The following is an 18,912-nucleotide window of genomic DNA, read 5'->3' as shown; positions in this document are numbered from 1 at the left end:
CTGAGACCTCCTCGCACTAAGGCCGACGGCGGTTGAAATTCACATAGAGTAGGTGGGGCAGTGCCTTTCCCTGTGCCAGTTATGGTTTCCCAGGGAGTTCTGGTACCCAAAATATGAGCTAAGGGTGCCCGAAACAGAATGAAGGAGGTGGAGAAAGGCTTGCCTGGGAAACGAACCCGGACCCTCTGGTCAGTAGTCCAACGCTCTACCCCAGGACTACCACGAACTCTCGCATATATATATATATATATATATATATATATATATATAATATATATATATATGTATATATATATAATATATATGTATATATTATATATATATATAATATATATATACATATATATATATGTAAATATATAATATATATATGTATATATATATATATAATATATATGTATATATGTGTATATATATACACATATATACATATATATTATATATATATAATTATATATATATATGTATATATATCATTATATATATATGTATATATATAATATATATACATATATATATGTATATATATGTAAATATATAATATATATGTATAATATATATGTATATATATGTATATATATATATATAAAATATATATGTATATATGTGTATATATATATATACACACATATATACATATATATTATATATATATATATGTATATATAATATATATACATATATATATGTAAATATATAATATATATATGTATATATATATATATATATATACATATATATATATATATATGGATTTATGGAAATAGATCAGGTTGATAATATATTTAGGGATATAATTTTATCAGAGCACTGTTTCAATATAACGGTTTATATTGAAATTGACTGTATCAATATAACATATTTTCTCTTTGATTTCAGTCTCGAAATATTTCTATTCATTATTATTAAAAGAAAAGTATGACATGCAGCTAGTTTTCGATTGAGAATGGATGGTCTGTGCTCAAGCAATGGGCCGAAATATTGCGAGGTTAATATATTTCACACGTGTTTTATTCTGTCATAATATGTAATCAACATGCTATTTTCGACATGTTTTGATCCTTTGAAGCGCCAGAAGCTTAAAAAAATATCTATCCCCGAGTAATAAAAATTTCAATTGAAAGATTGCTCCCGATTGCTCTGTCACGTCATGTCTTTCCCCTATTTCTCGAAGCTGATAGTATCACTCCTATGAATACGCGATAAAGTGCAATTTAAATGCAACGGAAATGTTAAAGTTAGTGTTCCCACAGTCTTAAGAAAAACCCAGTTCCTTCCAAAATATTATGGATATACTCTATCATTATTTTAATGTGTTTGCTATCATGTTTTACTTCGGCAGAATATTTGATCATTCGGGTGGCAAGCTTATTTCTAAAAAATGAACACATATTTGACAAAAGATGAGCAGTTGTATTTATATGAAACTCCTAACAAAGCATTTTTAGCCATTTAATTTGAAGAAATTTAAAGAAATAGTCGAGGGTTAATATTTAGAAGATGCACAAAAAGCTTATATTGAGGAATTTCGTTAAGGAATAACTTTTCTACGAATAGAATATGTAAAATATCCTTACTCGCCGTTTTCTTCCTATTATTAGTAAATACTTCAATCTCTTAAATCGTTTTCCTCTAAAATACTATTTACTTCGTGACGGTGTAAAATTAAATCCGCATTGTACGTTTCACCCAGCTAATCGGCGAGGCACTTTTGTAGTGCGGTCATTTGTTGGCCTGCATCGTAACATTGAAAATTAGCAGTTCATCAGGAACAAAAACTAATAAATTGGTGGGTATATGCCTGGTGATTTCAAGTGAGTGATGCACTGATAAATAATTCATGAATACATATTCCTCCAATCGTTATCGTGTGGCCCGAGAGCTTCCACACCCATTATTAAAATTCACTTGGAGAAAAAATTCTCTTTGAGTGAAAATTTAAAATTTCTCGGAGTAAAAAAAATTGTTTATAGCTCTCCTTCAAAAGAGTCACAAGGAAAAAATATAATAATGATAAAATGGTTTTTGTCCCTTCTGAAAAAGCTTTTTTCTGTCATGCTTATTACAATTTTGGCTTATAAAGATTTTCAAATTTCGTGTTCTGTATTTCTCCTGCAATATGAATATTATTTTTTTTTCAAAGACAGCTCTTCTTTGTTGAAAATATCCTTTCGATTAATGAATTCAAAATTTGAAATTTATTTGTTTAAAATAGAAAACTGGAAATAGATAATAAGTCAAAAATCAGTTAATCTTAATAAACTAAAAAAGAAAAAGAAGATATGGTATATAATACTACAGGGACATGAGACTGGCCCCCTACCCTGATGTGTTAATGTCACACACCATTGGGATTAGTTCTTGGTGAGCTCTACCCTCACCTTGTAAACCAAGATTCGAGTTGGTAACTATTTTTATGGTTTAATATGCAATAATATAATCGGATAGTGGGTAGCAATTTTTCGTTTTATTTTTCTACCTCATAACGTATCTACCGTTGCAACTTAGGCTTGGCGTCCAGGACACAGACATTTTTTATTTTACTCAACATGTATGGAATACATTTCTTATTTGACTCATGGCAATATTTTTTAAAAGAAAACCAAAGAGCTGCCATATTACCACCAATATTTTTACATACGATTATCGTGGTTACTGTTTGACGACAGAATTAAATGTCTTCGTTATTTGAATGGACTTGTAGTGGGTAAATTAATTCGATTATTTACGAGTAGAACTTATTAATAATCTGAATTTCCCTTCCTTGTTATGCCTTAAAATTGTGCCTCTCTGATGTTAATATTATAGGATGGGCATGTCTACATACCCCCTCGTCTTTTATCCCTACGAGGCCATTTGAATATTTTGGATTCCTCAAATTTTAGTCGGATTATGAATGATTCCAATCTCACGTAGGAGAGGATGCATAGTGTTTGCAAGGGAAGGAGTCAATAAAAAATTTTACTTCTGGATCAAACAACTGACGCCTGTTGCTCTGTAACACGTATAATTGATGCGGAAGGCTCGAAATAGCCGCCGTTGGAGCAAGAATTAGAATGGGTGGGTCTGATTGCCATATGTTTTATTTCAAATTTTTGGTCATTCCCTCCTCTTATCCGTCACGGAAGAATTTTCGTAATATTTCATATAGTTTGTACTGTGACAAAAGAGGAAGCAGTAATAAAGATCCAAAATACCCCACCAGTATCTCCTCATAAATTGTTTAGCTCTCAGCCTACCTTCTAAGCGACTGGCTGATTCTTTCTCGAGGATGATGAGAATCATATCACTCGGAATCATAATAATTTCACTCATCCAAGCTGTAAAATGAAGACTAAATTCGACGGTTGAAATATTATTGAATAGAATTGCTACAGAGATAAATTGAAAGTAGCATGATGGCATTCTTTATGTAGGCAATACACGTGTTTCGTTAATATTCTTCTTGAAAAATTAAAGCTGACAAACGATCATAATAGTTCTTAATTTTTGAATGCATGATGAATGCAGTCCTACAACAGTTATATCTCCACACTGATTCAGTATATTAAAATATTTGAATTAAAATCGTAGTATGAGCCTGTGAGACAATATATTCGTTCTATAATATGCCACACAAGTATATGTGATTCGCAAATGAATGATTGGACTTGGTGGACTTCAACTTTTACAATGAGACAGCGGCCACAATCTTTGTTCATTATTATACTCTGCATGAATCAGCCTAAAAATATGAAATTGTTGCTTGAATATACTATATATATATAAATATATATATAAATATATATATATATATATATTATTATTATTATTATTATTAGGCAAACTACCGGTTAAGATAGGTTTTGGATGAACACTACTACCAAATAAATATTTTGTGACTTCTAACAAATGACAACCCAACATCTTACTTTAAAATAAGTCCCTCTTCATCTCTATGTAATTCCTTCCTTCATACCATCCAACATCCCTATCTTATTCCTGCCTTTTCCTCGTTTGCCAAACATTCTCTCCTCTATCAGTCTTCAACATCCCACTGCCGATATATACACCATTCATCGATTTTTTCTGTCTCCTTAGGATTTCTCCCAACAACCCCCTCTCCTCGCCCACCATACCTAGTACTTCCTCATTTTTATTCCTTTCGGTCCATTTCACCTTCTCAATCCTTCTCCACACCCACATTTCAAAAGCCTCTAATCTACGTCTATTCTCCCGCTTCAATGACAACGCTTCCGCGCCGTACATGGCTACGCTCCATGTCAAAGTATTTTACGAGTATTTTTCCAACACTCTTATTCAACGTCCCTGTCATCAGCTCCCTCCTGGTGAAAGCTTCTTTGCCTAGCGCAATTTTTCTCCTTATGTCCCTACTACCTTGACCGTGTGGGTCCAAAACACATCCGAGATACGTAAACGGTTCTACCTGCTCTAGTTTTTGCCCTCCTATTTAAATGTTTGGCTTAGCTTTTTTCTTTCTGGTAAATCGAAAATCCTTTGTTTTATTTGAATTTACTCTCATCCCATGTCTATTCCACTGAAATACTAAGTCACTCAGCAATGCTTGCAACCCCTTGGCTGACTGACTAACCAAAGCTTCATTATCAGCAAACCTAATTTTACGAATTCCCCGCCCACTTTCATTCCTACCTCCAGTTCTTCCCATGCCTCTTTAATCATTTCATCTAAACACAGGTTGAGCAGCAACGGTGATAATGGACAATCCTGCCTTATACATCTTCCTAACACTGCCCATCGACTCTCCGTTCCCCACTCGCATCTGAGCAGCGTGAGACATGTACAGTTTGCGGATTAGCCTCCTGTCCCTCCAATGTACTCCTATTTCCTGCAATATATTCATTAGTTTTCCCAATGCACTCTATCAAATGCCTTTTTGACATTTCGAAACAGGCAACTACGTTCTGATTGTATTATTTATTTCCCTCGATTGCATTGCTTTGGCATCGCGCGTGCATCTCCACTTCCTAACTCAAACTGATCATCCCCTAAGTAATAATTTTTCTTGTTTTCCACCATTTCGTTGAACATCCTGAGAACACTTAAGCTGCGTGGGAAATCAAATTACTGTTCTGTAATTATCAGATGATGTAGCCCTTACCTTTTTCAGAAAAGAAACTAACTGATCTCACAGTCTTCCAACCAGATTCCGTCCTCATAGATACCACGAATCAGTCCATAAAGAGTTTTCCTCCTAAAGTTTCCTAAACATCCCTGTATTTCCGCTGGAATGTTGTCTACCCCACGGCCTTATTTGGTTTCATCTCCTGTAATTTCCTTTCTATCTTATTGTCGAGTATGTCTGGACCTGCGCTATCTTCTTCAACGTCATGTTCATTTTCTGTGACTAACTTTGTTGGCCTAAGTTCTTTACCATGCAGTGTTTCTATATATTCCTTCCATCTCTCTAGGATCTTTTTTACCTACGCCTTTTGTGGGGTCTATACCAAGTGTTGGGGATGACCAATCCCCGTCTCCCGCAGAATTCAATGGCTTTCCTTCTACGGTCATTTCACGTACCTAAACCGTAGTCCCCCACCTTATCACCATCCCTTACCTACCCAGCCTACAGTCGTATTCTACTCTCTAATCACTATCATATGTTTCCCTGCAGGAACACACGCGATCATGTCATGTAACTGATCGCATATCCTATCGACTTCTTCCTTCTTATGATTGCTCGGAGGCATGTATACCTGAACAATGACCAAGTTACTCGGATCAGCTTTTATTTATTCAGGTAATATTCCATGCGATGCTTGCTTTATGCTAATTACGTTTCTTCCTATTATTTATTCAATATTAAGGTAACCCGGCGTTGGCTCCCGTCCCCTCTGCTGTACAACTATCACTCCAGGAATCCCCGCTATCCTGTCATCTCACGTGTATCTATATTTCGTCTTCCCATCTCTCGCTTTATAATTTCTAATATTCTTGTCCTGAACATTATCCTAACATTCCAAGTTCGTATTTTAACTGATTTGGTCTTCTTCTTCTGCATCTTCTGTTACACTGCTGTCGGTTTTACTTTGCGAGGTTTTCGTAAAATGACGACCGCGGAAGCCTTGCCTCTCCCGTTGCCGGGCACGACACACGGTAATTGTGCCGAGTCCCGTAGTTGCCAGGACTGATATTCATCATACTGTCCATCATAAAGGTCTTGGGAATAATAATTGATGTGGTTCCCATTGTCTTCTTCAACAGTGTTTTTAATAAATGAAAAAGAAACACTTTGTTCCAATCCACCACTTTATTACAGGTACGACTATTTTCGACGCTACGGCGTCATCCTCAGGTACAAAGTTTAAAGTCACAATCATTGTATATATACCCTCTTCTGGAAAGGGTGGGGGAGTTGTGGGAAGAGGGGGCGGGGAGGGGAGTACGGGGGTAGGTACGAAAGAATGTGGGAGAGGGTAGGAAACACCAGGAAAAGCGTTAGTGAGTGGGGGGGATTGGAAGGTGGGTTAAGAGAGGGGAAAAATTTCATTGGTCGGTATAATTTGAGTCAATGGCTAATGGGGATAAAGGTACGGGTTAGGAGTCAATGGGAGTTGGGGGAAGGGGTTAGAGGTTCTGTTTTTCTGTTATTGCTAGAGAGGCTTCCAGGAGAGGTGATACGTTTTCAAACAGAATGTCATTGAGTAAAGGATGTTTCTTCATTGTTCTCCGGATCTCCAACTCTTCCTTCTTGTCCATCCTCCTCCCTTTTTCTTCACGATGTAGAATTTTGGGGATGAAATCACTGGTGTGATTTTCCTCCCACAGGTGTTTGGCAAAGTGGGATTGGGCTAGGTTACACTTCTTGTAGCACCTCTTGTGTTCCTCCGCTCTTGTCCGCACCGCTCGACCACTCTGTCCGATGTACCTCGCACTGCAATCCCCGCAAACCATTTCATATATCCCACTAATTTCCAGTGGCTCAACTTTATCTTTAGTTTTATTTATGAACATTTTTAGATTTTGTTTGTTATAGAAAGCAATTCTGAATTTGTCTTTCGGGAACAATTTGCTAATTTTTTCGGACGGGACACCATAATAGGGCAATTTTACCCACTTAAGTTTTCCCTTAATAGTTATCCCTGAATTGTAAAGTAGCCGTTGGGCTCTTATGGAGCGTTTCTTGCCGAGCATTTTGTCCACCATTTTTTCACTGTAGCCATTTGTAGTTGCTATAGATTTGATTGTCACCAATTCCTCGTTAAATTTTCCTATCGAGAGGGGAATATTAAGTAGTCTATTCAGTAGGAAGTGAAATGTGGATAACTTTTGGGATATATGATGGCGGGAGTCAGCAGGAATTACATGGTCTGTAGTGGTGGTTTTGCGATATAATTGAAACTCGAATCCTTTTTCCCTTTTAGTAACTGTAACGTCAAGAAAACTTAGTTTTCCTTCATTTTCTTTTTCACACGTAAACTTGATATTATTACACTGAGAATTTAAAACCGACAAAAAACTGTGCAGTTGTCTTACAGTGCCAGTCCATATTGCAAAGATGTCATCCACGTAGCGGACCCAGAAGTAAATGTTTTTTGTGTTAACTGAACTATTCATAAACAATTTTTGTTCGAACTCGTCCATGAAAAGGTCGGCTAGGAGCGGTGACAAAGGTGACCCCATGGCTAAACCTTCTGTTTGTCTAAAATAATCACCATTAAATTTAAAATAGTTTTGCTCCACACACACTTTGGCAAGGGTCACTAGGTCACTGACGACGTTTGTGTCCGTCACTGTATTTGATAAAACTTTCTTTGCCACATTGACTGCTTCCATCGCCGGGATGTTGGTAAAGAGGTTCACCACATCAAAAGACACTAAAAAATATTTGGTGGTGGGGGGTTTTATTTTGGAAAGTTGCTCACAAAAAGCCACAGTATTCTTCACTCCATATCTTGGCTGGAAATTAGTCAACTCTCTAAATCTAGAATTCAGCACCGCCGCAAGTTTTCTGGAAGGGGAATTCACACTGGAGATGACCGGTCGGATAGGAATGTTTACTTTATGCAATTTTGGGAGGCCGAAAAAGTTGGGAGCTCTTGGATTCATAGTAGTTGCTTTGTAAATTTCGCTGGACTTCAGAAAAGTTGGAGTGGAGGAAAGCGATTTTTTCACAATTTCCTGGAATTTTGTAGTGGGGTCCGATGAAAGCTTTACTATTTTGTTATTCTTAATGAAGTCGTAACATTTATCCGTGTAGTCCTCTCTCTTCATCACTACCATTGCGTTCCCCTTGTCCGCCTTTTCAATGATTAAATTGTTCTCTCTCAATCGCTTCTGAATAGAACTAATAACTTTGCGCTCCCCCGACTCGGTTCTCGTTGGGACTTTCAGTAAGCTAGGGAGTTTTTGAGCGATTATAGTTTTCAAACCAATATCCCGTTTCTCCAAGGACACTTAACAGTCTAGTGCCAGATTCTCAACCTCCTTTGCTCCGACTGGAGTACTGGATACAAACTTGAGTCCTTTTTCCAGTAGGGCTATTTCTTTCGTGTCGAACACTACGTCCGAAAGGTTGATCACTCTGTCGTGGAAGGTTATGGGAGCGTTCCCCCTTTGAGGTTCCTGATGGGAAACCAATTTTGTCTCTTGCAAGCGCTTAAGTTTATCATTAATGACTAACCTCTTTTTCCGTGCTATCACACTGCTCTTTTCTCGTACATAGTCGTCTAGTATGGTCCATTCCGTCCAGTGAAGGTCCCGCCACAGTTCCCTTGTGAGTAGGAACCTGTATTCTTCCATGCTGTTCCTTTTTGCGTACCATGTTTTTAACTAGACACCGTCACTCAATGGCCGCCCCACTGGGGTCAGACGCCTTTGAAGCCACCTCGCTGAGAAACAGACGCTACGTGGACTATCTTTCGTCTGGCTCCTAACCTTCGACCTGTATATATATAAATATATATGTATACATATATATATATATATACATAAACATTATATATATACATATATTTACACACACACACATATATATAATTATATATATATATATATATATATATATATATATATATATATATATATATATATATATATATATATATATATATATATATATATATATATATATATATATATATAAAAGATGGCAGTTAAGGGTGGGAATTTTTAATGATCGGAAAGCCAGTTTATATGTGGATTCTCAATTTTTCACCTCTATATTGGTGGCTGAATCGGGTAGGGATTCTAGGCTGGGAAGGGAGACACACTGGTCAAATGAAAGGTTGTGGGAATTTGCATGTGAATGGATAGGAAGAGAAGAGAGTGAGGCAGAATTGCAGGAGTAGCGGTGATTGTTCATTCGTATGGATAGGGGGGTAATGCATTCGCCTATGTAAAATGAAGTGCATTTTTGGCATGAAAAAAGATAGAAAATGTTTTTTGAGAGGCAATTAGTGTGGGGACAAGGTAGGGTGCAAATCTCATGTCATCATCGGGAATTACAAGGAGGAAAGCGGTGACAAAAATGATGGCGAATGAGGGGATAGGTACCAATGAAACAATTTCTAAGATGGGTGTAATGACAAAAAATTGGCAATGGAATAGCAACAGAGGAAGACAGGAGCAAGTGATATCAGAAGTCCAAACCTCAGAAGTCAGTCCTCCAATCTACTCCTATATTATGCAATGTATTCACCTGGTTTGTCTTCTTAACTCTTCTTAACTGAAATTAGACTTATTATCCTATATTCTCACATAGGTACTGCTTCACTCTTTTTTGTGATGAGGATCAACATGGTTTTCATTGAGTCTTCAGGCTATATTCCTTTTTTGTAAAACCCGAAGATTCTCTACTTTCCATTTTTCTTAGTCTTTAATAATTCTTCAGGGATATGTAATATCTTTTCCTAATACCACTTCCCTGGTCTTGATGTAGTACAAGGGCTTGTTGGTTACATTAATCCCTGGAGCTGAATTGGCGGGAGCAATGATAATTGCTCCTGGTAGGGTCTCCTATGCCGAATAGTTACAAAGGATTAGTGCCAGGCAAAAGGTAATCCATGCAGGGTCTTTACCTCCATGAGGTGGCAGCCTTTGCTGCCACCTCAGATTACAGTGGGGCTTAATTGACTCCAGTGGGATTTGATTGATGGTGTCACTCTGAAAACACTATTGAGAAATGCAACAGGAAACCACTTCCATTATTATTTCATGATAAATATTGATGGAAACAGAGATAACTAATCATGGCATTTATGGGACTTGGTCCACTGGGCTGGGCATCATGCCCTAGAGTGGGAGAGGTAAGGGCACTGTGGTTGTCATGATATAAAAACCTTTTACAACTGAGCTGAAAGTAGTGAAAAACAGGACCCAGGAGAGGACTGGAATGGTTAGGATAGGTAATCATGGAATGATTGGATGATAATGAGGGCAGGGAACTAAGAGATAAAGACCCTACTAAACAATGAGGACTAATGCATTAAAATTTTGCTTCGATTTCAAAGGTACATGGAGAAATGGTGGGCATCAGTTATGGTGTAACTATCTCACAACATGGATTCCAACCCATCCTCAAAAATCCAATAATATAACCATTGAATAGTATATTTTACCCCAAAATTGTTTATATTTATTTTAATATTAGGGTTTTCATTGTGAAGGCAGTTTATTTACATAAAGTAGGTGTGTTCAAGCATGGTGACATACATTATTTATTTAATATATCAAGTATTACACTTGTACACATCAATATAAGCATTTAAAAAATACCATAATTAATTGAATTTACTGTTCAAGAGAATAAACCATGCTCCTTGCTCTCGGCATCTTCATCAACCAGTACCCAAATTGTAAGACTGAATGCAAGCAGTTAGGATTAGAGTGCTAATGAATTATGTGGTTTATTGAAGCAACCAATCATTGAATTAGTAAAAAAGCTCAAGAAAGGTAGAGAAAAAAATAAAGGAAGAATGGAATGGATGATCATGGTGGTACTGGAAGGTGTGGATAAGGGGAAAGGCTGGGATAAAGTTATATAGGGAAAAATGAAGATGTTACACCAGTAATGGGCATGAAAGAATCAGAGGTACAAAAATGCAGACATTAATTCTTGAAAGGTATGGCCATATACAAAGAATGTATGAGAAAAGATGGTCAAGAACTCAGAATGGTCACAACCAGGGAGCAGGAAATGTGGATAGTCTTGGTAAACATGAAAAAAGGTAATCAGGAAACAGGAAGGCTAGTATAATCATTAGATTTAAGGGGAATGCACAGAGCAGATAGAACATTTCAACTTTTTAGGAAGTGTTTTAAACAATAGTGGGTAAAGTGTTAAGGACATTAGAATAGTGTTACATAAACAATTGTATTGAGCAATGACCATGAGCAGGGAAAGGAAAACTTGAAAACTTTGAGATGGAGCATAGTATCTTATGGTGAGAAAACTTCAACATTACAGAACAAGGAATAAGCATCTACAGAAGGCTTTAGAGATCTGGGTATGTAGGTGAAAAGGTAACATGGAAAAAAATAGCAAATGTAGAAGTGTTAACTAGGACGGGGGAGGAACAAGGGATTTTGGGAGAAAATCAAAGATGACTGTAAAAATGGAGGCAGAATGAATTTAGTGGCAATTACCTGTTGAAGACTGTATACAGTAGATTGTTGTGTAGGAGGAGGTAGATATAGAAAGAAAGACTATGGATATTGGATAGGGTGAAGAGAAGCAGGAATTATGAGGATGTGAGTTTTAGAGCTTGTTTTTAGCATTGAATTAGATGGGACCGAGACATGTAGCAGAGAAAGAGAGTAGAGCCACAAAAAATCTGCCTTCATAGAATGATAGACTGATACATCACTTTTTATAATAATTATAGAAAGGATAATAATGCAGTTTCAGGAACTCTTTGATTATCTTAAATATCAAGGGTATATGTTATTCCACAAATATTGATCTTTCATAATGTCAAATATTATTGATTGCACTAACTTTCTTAGTTGTAATGTCTTGGCTTCGTCATTCAGTATTTTGTTTTAAGTTCACAATTTTACTTTTTTATAAACATATGACACCTAAACTATTTATGATAAACAGTCTCCCTTTTGTTCCAATAACCATGAGTGATGAATCACTCCATGAAGAAACATGCATGATGTTAGTGCTCCATATACTATTCCTTCACCCAGTTAGTGGATTGACTAAGCTGATGATGAAAGTTGAGAGAAAAATGAAAGCAACCGAGAAATTTAAGAGATAAGGGAAACAAGTATTATCACCCTCCCCATCCACCTCCTGCTATCCATCTCACACATGCACAACATATACATACATGCATTTCTCCCTACCTCCCTCTTACTCCATTTCTTCTATCTCCTATTTTCCTCTTATAATTAATTGGTTGGTCCCATCCCTCTCGGAGTTATCCTCTCTTACATGTTCATTAAAGAGTTAATATGGCACAGTTATTCATATGATTCAACCGCTCGTGCCCTCCTACAGTAATATTTTATTATTCCATAAAAAAATCGAAGTCAAAACATATTCCAAAGAAACTGCGGGAGATGCCGCAACAGTAACTTTTAACGGAGTCATCCGCTAATGTGCATTTCAATGCAACAATTTCAGAGCGTAAAAATCATTCGCCTTGACTGGGACTCGAACCCAGATCCCTCAATATCCGGTCGAGTGCTTTAGCCACTTAAGCTACCGAGGCGTCCTCTTAAACTCTGAAATTTTGGGGCTTTTAAAGGAACATCTAGTTCCTTTAAAAGCCCCAAAATTTCAGAGTTTAAGAGGACGCCTCGGTAGCTTAAGTGGCTAAAGCACTCGACCGGATATTGAGGGATCTGGGTTCGAGTCCCAGTCAAGGCGAATGATTTTTACGCTCTGAAATTGTTGCATCAAAACATATATAAAATACCATGAATTCCTTTGGTAAGAACCCATTTCTCAACTCCCCATAGGGAAACACAGGATAAGAATATGCATACAATTCAATCATAGGAAGAACCAGGATTTAATGCCCAAAATGGGATAGTCAAATATATGGATTTACTATTTATAAACTAATATGATTGAAAAATATTACAACAACTTATTACTGTATTGCAAGTAACAATGCTGCTGCCAATACATTTCCTTGGGAATTCTTAGGACATAATAAATTTTAGAGGTTGCACTAACAAAAATGGAAATAGAAAGATGTTGAACCAATTCCATGCTTAATTTTGAATTAATATTATTAGTTAAATTGTAGTCATTGAGATCGTAGAAGTTTCAAAAATAAATCTCAACTTTTGAGGCCTTTTATTTGCTCACCATTAACAAAAATGGGAAAGAATACAAGGGAAGGGCATTAGAAACAACTTTTTAGATTACAAAACAATTTCAGAGTATAAAAATCATTCCCCTTGATTAAGACCCCAGTCAAGGTGAGTGATAACACTCTGCAATTCTTGAATTGTGATGTGTCTCAGCGTCTGACTCCATCAAAAAGTTACTGTTGTGGCATCTCAAGCAGTTTCTTGGAACTTGTTACATGTTTAAAAATATCGTTATTTAGCCATAACACAAGAAATTATTTTCTTATTCCAGGGCCTATTGCTACCATTTTGTTATGCTGTATAATAATTTTGCAAGTAATTAGGTCCCGTGATGAATCCAGGTTTTAGGGGTCAAGAAGGCCATTATCTTCTCCAATATGACCTCCATCGTATGATTAACCTGCCAGAAACTGAAAAAGATTGTTAATAAAAACCAATCTGTTTGAAATCACTGACATTAATTTTCTCATTACTTCCTACTTAATATTGTATTCATGATGAAGCTTTCTCCTGAACGTCAGTCCTTGAATGCATCCCTGCATATATGCATGAAAGAAGTTACTTCTGATGAATTAACTTTCTTGAGCCAAATATCCATCGCCGTAGCCATCAAAGCTTTGTTTTAGACATGTAATAAAAGATTTTTTGTGAAGTTGGGATGGATTTAAAAATGTATCTCAACATAAAATTTGCATAAATATAGTGGGTAAGAGGTTTTTAATTCTTCCAAATTAAAACAAACTGCAGGAGATGCAGTAATAGTAACTTTAAATGGAGTCATTTGCTAATGCATATTACAATGTAGCAATTTCAAATTGTAAAAATCATTCACCTTGACTGGAATTCAAACCTTGATCCCTCAATGTCAGGCTGAGGCATTGAGGGATCCAGGTTCTGGTAATTGAGGGATCTGGGTTCAAGTTCTGGTCAACGTAAATGGGGACCATGGGAAGTCAGAGGGGACACAGGAAGGGGAACTAGCCTCTCAGCTTTGTGTTTGAATTTCAAGCACTGTGGGAATTATTACCAGTACAAAGTGAGCTTTACATTAAGTAGATTACAACCAAGTATGCCCACTGTTTTATGGAATGGAGTGAATAATACCCAATGATTTTGAAAACTGATTTTTCGAACTGCACACCTCATTACATAATCCAAAAATCTTGAATGATTTTAAGATTGATTGTAGGAGACCCTATGGATCCAAATCTTGGCCTTAGGGACTAGAGCAGTATTTCCCAAGTTTTTTGAATCCATAAACCTATACTCAATGCCCCCCAATGGATAGCTTCAAGATAATAATCAAAATCATGAAACAAAATAATCAAAAGAGGAACATTGAAATAATTAAATTAAAAGCAATGAATAATTAAATGTTTATTTAGAATCCAATGGATGTATAGTTTTCATATCACATTAATGCAAAAGACTGAACATACAATGAAAGGAAGTTAGGTGAGAATATACTTTTTACATAAAAATAAATTATCAACATAAATAATTTTAAGAAATATTTTTTAGAAGTTCTCACGTTATTATTTTACTTAAATTTAGCAGTTATATAACATGAAATATTTCAATTTATGATTATAGAAAAACAAATCATGATTTGTTAAAATTAATTATACAATTAAGTGACTATTGATTATAGTTTTTCATGGTCTAGAAGTCATTTAAAGAGATTTTATTGCCTAACTTAATAACATATTTCCATCAAATAAAATTTTAATGGGATGGATGGGTTTGAGGACCTGATACCAGTTTTCCAACTTACGGTTTAATGTCACAAACCTGAAGTATATTTCTCTGCTTGGAAATAAGCTGAATGACTGCACTAAAACCACATTCCACCTAATATGGAATTGGAAATGGAAGGAGGAGTATTTTAACTACTATCCATAATGCAGGATAATGATCAGAAACCTCCTTCTATAATCAAAACTCGGGATAATTTATCTTAAACTTTGGTTTCATTCCAACATCATTTTGTGGTCCAATTAATTATTTCTCTAATACTCCAATTTCCTCAATACCTACAAACAGATTTATCACCTAGTCTGGAATTTCCAGCAAAACAAGATCCTCAAATTGCTGTATCACATTTTTATGCAAGGTGGCTAAATGGTCAAAAAAGACTTTCAAGTCTTCATCACCCATACCATCTTGCTCTTCTAGCTTAAGCAGGGAAGGAAGTGATAAAACTCGCGGCGACCTATGTTGCAGTTAAATAAAATCAACTGGGAAATAAACAGAGCCAGCAAGATTTTGCCTTTATTAGGTTAGTATAATTTTTCTGCCATTGTAAATTCATTTTATTGAATTTTGAAAATAGTTCAGATGAAAATACAGCATTACTCCTAATCTCTCTAAGGTTATCGCTGAGAAAAAAATCTTTCTCCTCATAAAACTTCACAACAGTGTCAAAAAGATTATGGAAGCACCTTATACAATTGCCTTCTGATAGCCAAGGAACTTCTGTGCTTAGTAACAAACATTTGAAATCATTGCCATTCACATCAGACAACTCTCGAAAGAGCCGATCCGTAAGAGCATGGGCTTTGATTTTGTCAATCACTGTAATTACAATGTTTAAGGACTTATGAAGGCGATCACTCAGTATTTTAGCCTCTAAATGTGGTTGGTGAATGATACAATGAATAGCAAAAACATTTGGTACATATTTTCTCAAGTATGCAATGCAACCATGGTGACAACCAGTCATTGCCGGAGCTTCATCTGCGGCAACAGAAAGTATGTTAGAAGGTGAAATTTTTTTGTCCCTGAAGAACTACTCTTTGATATGAAATATTGACTCCCCTTTAGTGTCAGTTTCTAATTGTCTTGCAAACAACAACTCTTTAGATAGATTTTCATCTTTAATTAAATATACGTAAGCTAGAAGCACAAATTCTTTATCTGGCAAAGTTGACTCGTCCAACTGTAATGCAAATTCTGTTGTTCTCAGGATGCTGCACAATATACACATATCTTCCACATTTTCAGCCATTTCATCTATTCATTGTTGAACTGAGCTATTGCTTAGGGGAATAATTTTTATTGATTCATGTGGTGGCTTATGCAGAACAGAACTCAGGACTTAACTTACTGCTGGTAAGATGAGTCTTCACCAATTGAATGAGGCTTCCCAGATTAGGCAATCATAGTGAAATATTGTATGATACACGCAAACCATAAGTGATATGTTTTGAAGCATTACACAACATACTTGAAAGTATTGGTCACTTCTGCACTCTGTCATGAAGTGACTGAAAAAATGTTCAAGAGTTTTCTGTCTTGTCAGGATGTGCCCTCCTAAAGTGATCCATTTGGAGGTTTCACCGCCTAAGTTGAAAACACTCTTTTGCATGGTAAGCACATAGTCATTTGCTTGTATATAAGGGGCTGCATAAATCCCTATGTATGATATTCCACATTGTACTCTCTACATTTCCTCTTTGATGAGTCATTTCCTGCCTTTCTGTTTCTACAATAAAGGTTTAAGTATTAAAGTTTGTGAAAATGAATTTTAATTTGTATTAACTAAATAGAATTCACCTATAGGGAATGGTAAGACATTGACTCAGACTTTAAGTGGTTGCTACAATATAAAATTACTAATAATTATATGACAAACATCAAAACAAAATATTTATGTGCTTACGGAATAATTTCAAACATATATAAGCAAGGCTGAATATATGTATGTGTTAGTTCTGCATGCCTGGTAAAAAACAGGATTTATTAACCCATTATTTTGCTCTTGAACAGTAGTAGTTTTACTCAAGTAAACTGAAAATATTAATACAGTTTATTCATTTTATATAAATATTGTATGCATTTAATATACAAATGCAACACATCACGTGAGCACGAATACGAAAATGTTGCATAGTGAGTTTGTGCCATAGGTCTGCATATGCACCTTTGCCATCTTTCACAGAGAAACCAAACACTCGGCTGCAAAGGTAGCTCCTTTCAAATTCAATAATAGTACTGGTACTGGTCAAGTCAGTTTAGACTGAAATAATATTTCTTTGGCTCCTATTCTGTCATTATGACACATATTAGTCCATACAATTCCCTAAATTGTATCCATAAAAAAGGCAGTTAAAGAGACTGTTATGGCGGTTCAATTTTTGCATTCTTGTGTAAGCGTTGGTTCAACTAAAGTTTATTCCATAGGAAAGCCACCTTTCATGTCATGTCATGATTCCATATCTAATAAAAAAAGGTTTGCAGGAATCACACGGTGGTACATCAGCAAGAGAGCAAGTAGCTCTCTTTTGTAGTAGCAAAATTTTTTTAACATGTGGGGAATTATCCCATAACTCAACATCATAATTCAACTGACATTGAAAGATGACATGGTAAAATGTTAAAGATACTCAGACACATACTCAGTTTATTACATAGCTGGCTGATATGGGTCTCCCAGTTAAGTTTTGTATTGATATAAATTCTTAGTATTACAGCAGTTTCAATATCAGTTATTTCATGTAAGACTGCACTCCGTATGCTGAGTTTTTTTAGCATTTAAATGTAAATGATTAATATCAAACCATTCCTTAGCCTGTCTTTGAGTAGCACTAGATCATATCTTTGCATCTTCTAGATGTTGACATTTTTGCACAAAAAGGTGTCATCAGCATATAAAACAGATGTAAATTTTATATTACAGGGTATATCATTAATCATGATGAAAAGTACTGGGCCCAGCATAGAGCCCAGTGGAACACCATATTGTACTTTAAGAGCTGCAGATTAACAGTCATCTAGTTCAACCAATAGTTGGCAATCATCCAAATATGACTTCATTAATTTCAGTGCAACACTCTTAGCACCATAATATTCTAGCTTTGATAGTAATATTTAATGATTAATATAGTTAAAAGCCATACTAAGATCACATGATGTCACAGAGACTGATCCCTTCTCATCAAATGGATTAATGACATAATTAGCTTTGGGCCCTACTGCCAAAATTGTAGAATTTCCCAATCAAAAGCAATACTGTGATTTGGAAAACATGATTTGACTCAACAAAATCACATATTTGATCTTTCATTATAGGTTCAAAAATTTTACTGAAAATGGGGGCTATGGAAATGGGGCAGTAGTTAGTTTCACCTTTATTTTGACAGGTACTATTTTGGAATATTTTAGAGCTGTAGTAAACTCTCCTGTCTCAAAATATAAGTTGCGTATCATAGCTAGTGGTTTCGCAATGATCACAACAATGTCCTTGATTAGGGAATTAGACTGACCATTAATATCCTTCAATTTGGATTTTTAAAATTTTTCAAAATAGTCAATATAATGTCAAATGGAGCAACTAAGTTCAAATTATTTAGAGAAAGGTTTTGCAGCATATTGACAATATTGGCAGCATCAAGGATTTGAGAGAACAAATTGTCTTGAACAGCTTTTAAGAAAAAATTATTTACAGCGTCTGGGATAAAAGGATGATTTTCTTTTGCATTACTATGACCATCTTCTTAATTGATTACTCTATGTGCTGCCTTTTGTTTATTTTTTGCATTGAATATGTTTAGAGGCACAGTTACATCATTACTAAGACATGATTTTCCAAGTATTTGTCATCAATTTAGTTACATTAAATAT

Source organism: Hetaerina americana, unplaced genomic scaffold, assembly GCF_022747635.1.
Source record: "Hetaerina americana unplaced genomic scaffold, ioHetAmer1.1.p SCAF_10, whole genome shotgun sequence".
NCBI classification, from domain to species: Eukaryota; Metazoa; Arthropoda; class Insecta; order Odonata; family Calopterygidae; genus Hetaerina; species Hetaerina americana.
This window is presented reverse-complemented; position numbering follows the sequence as displayed.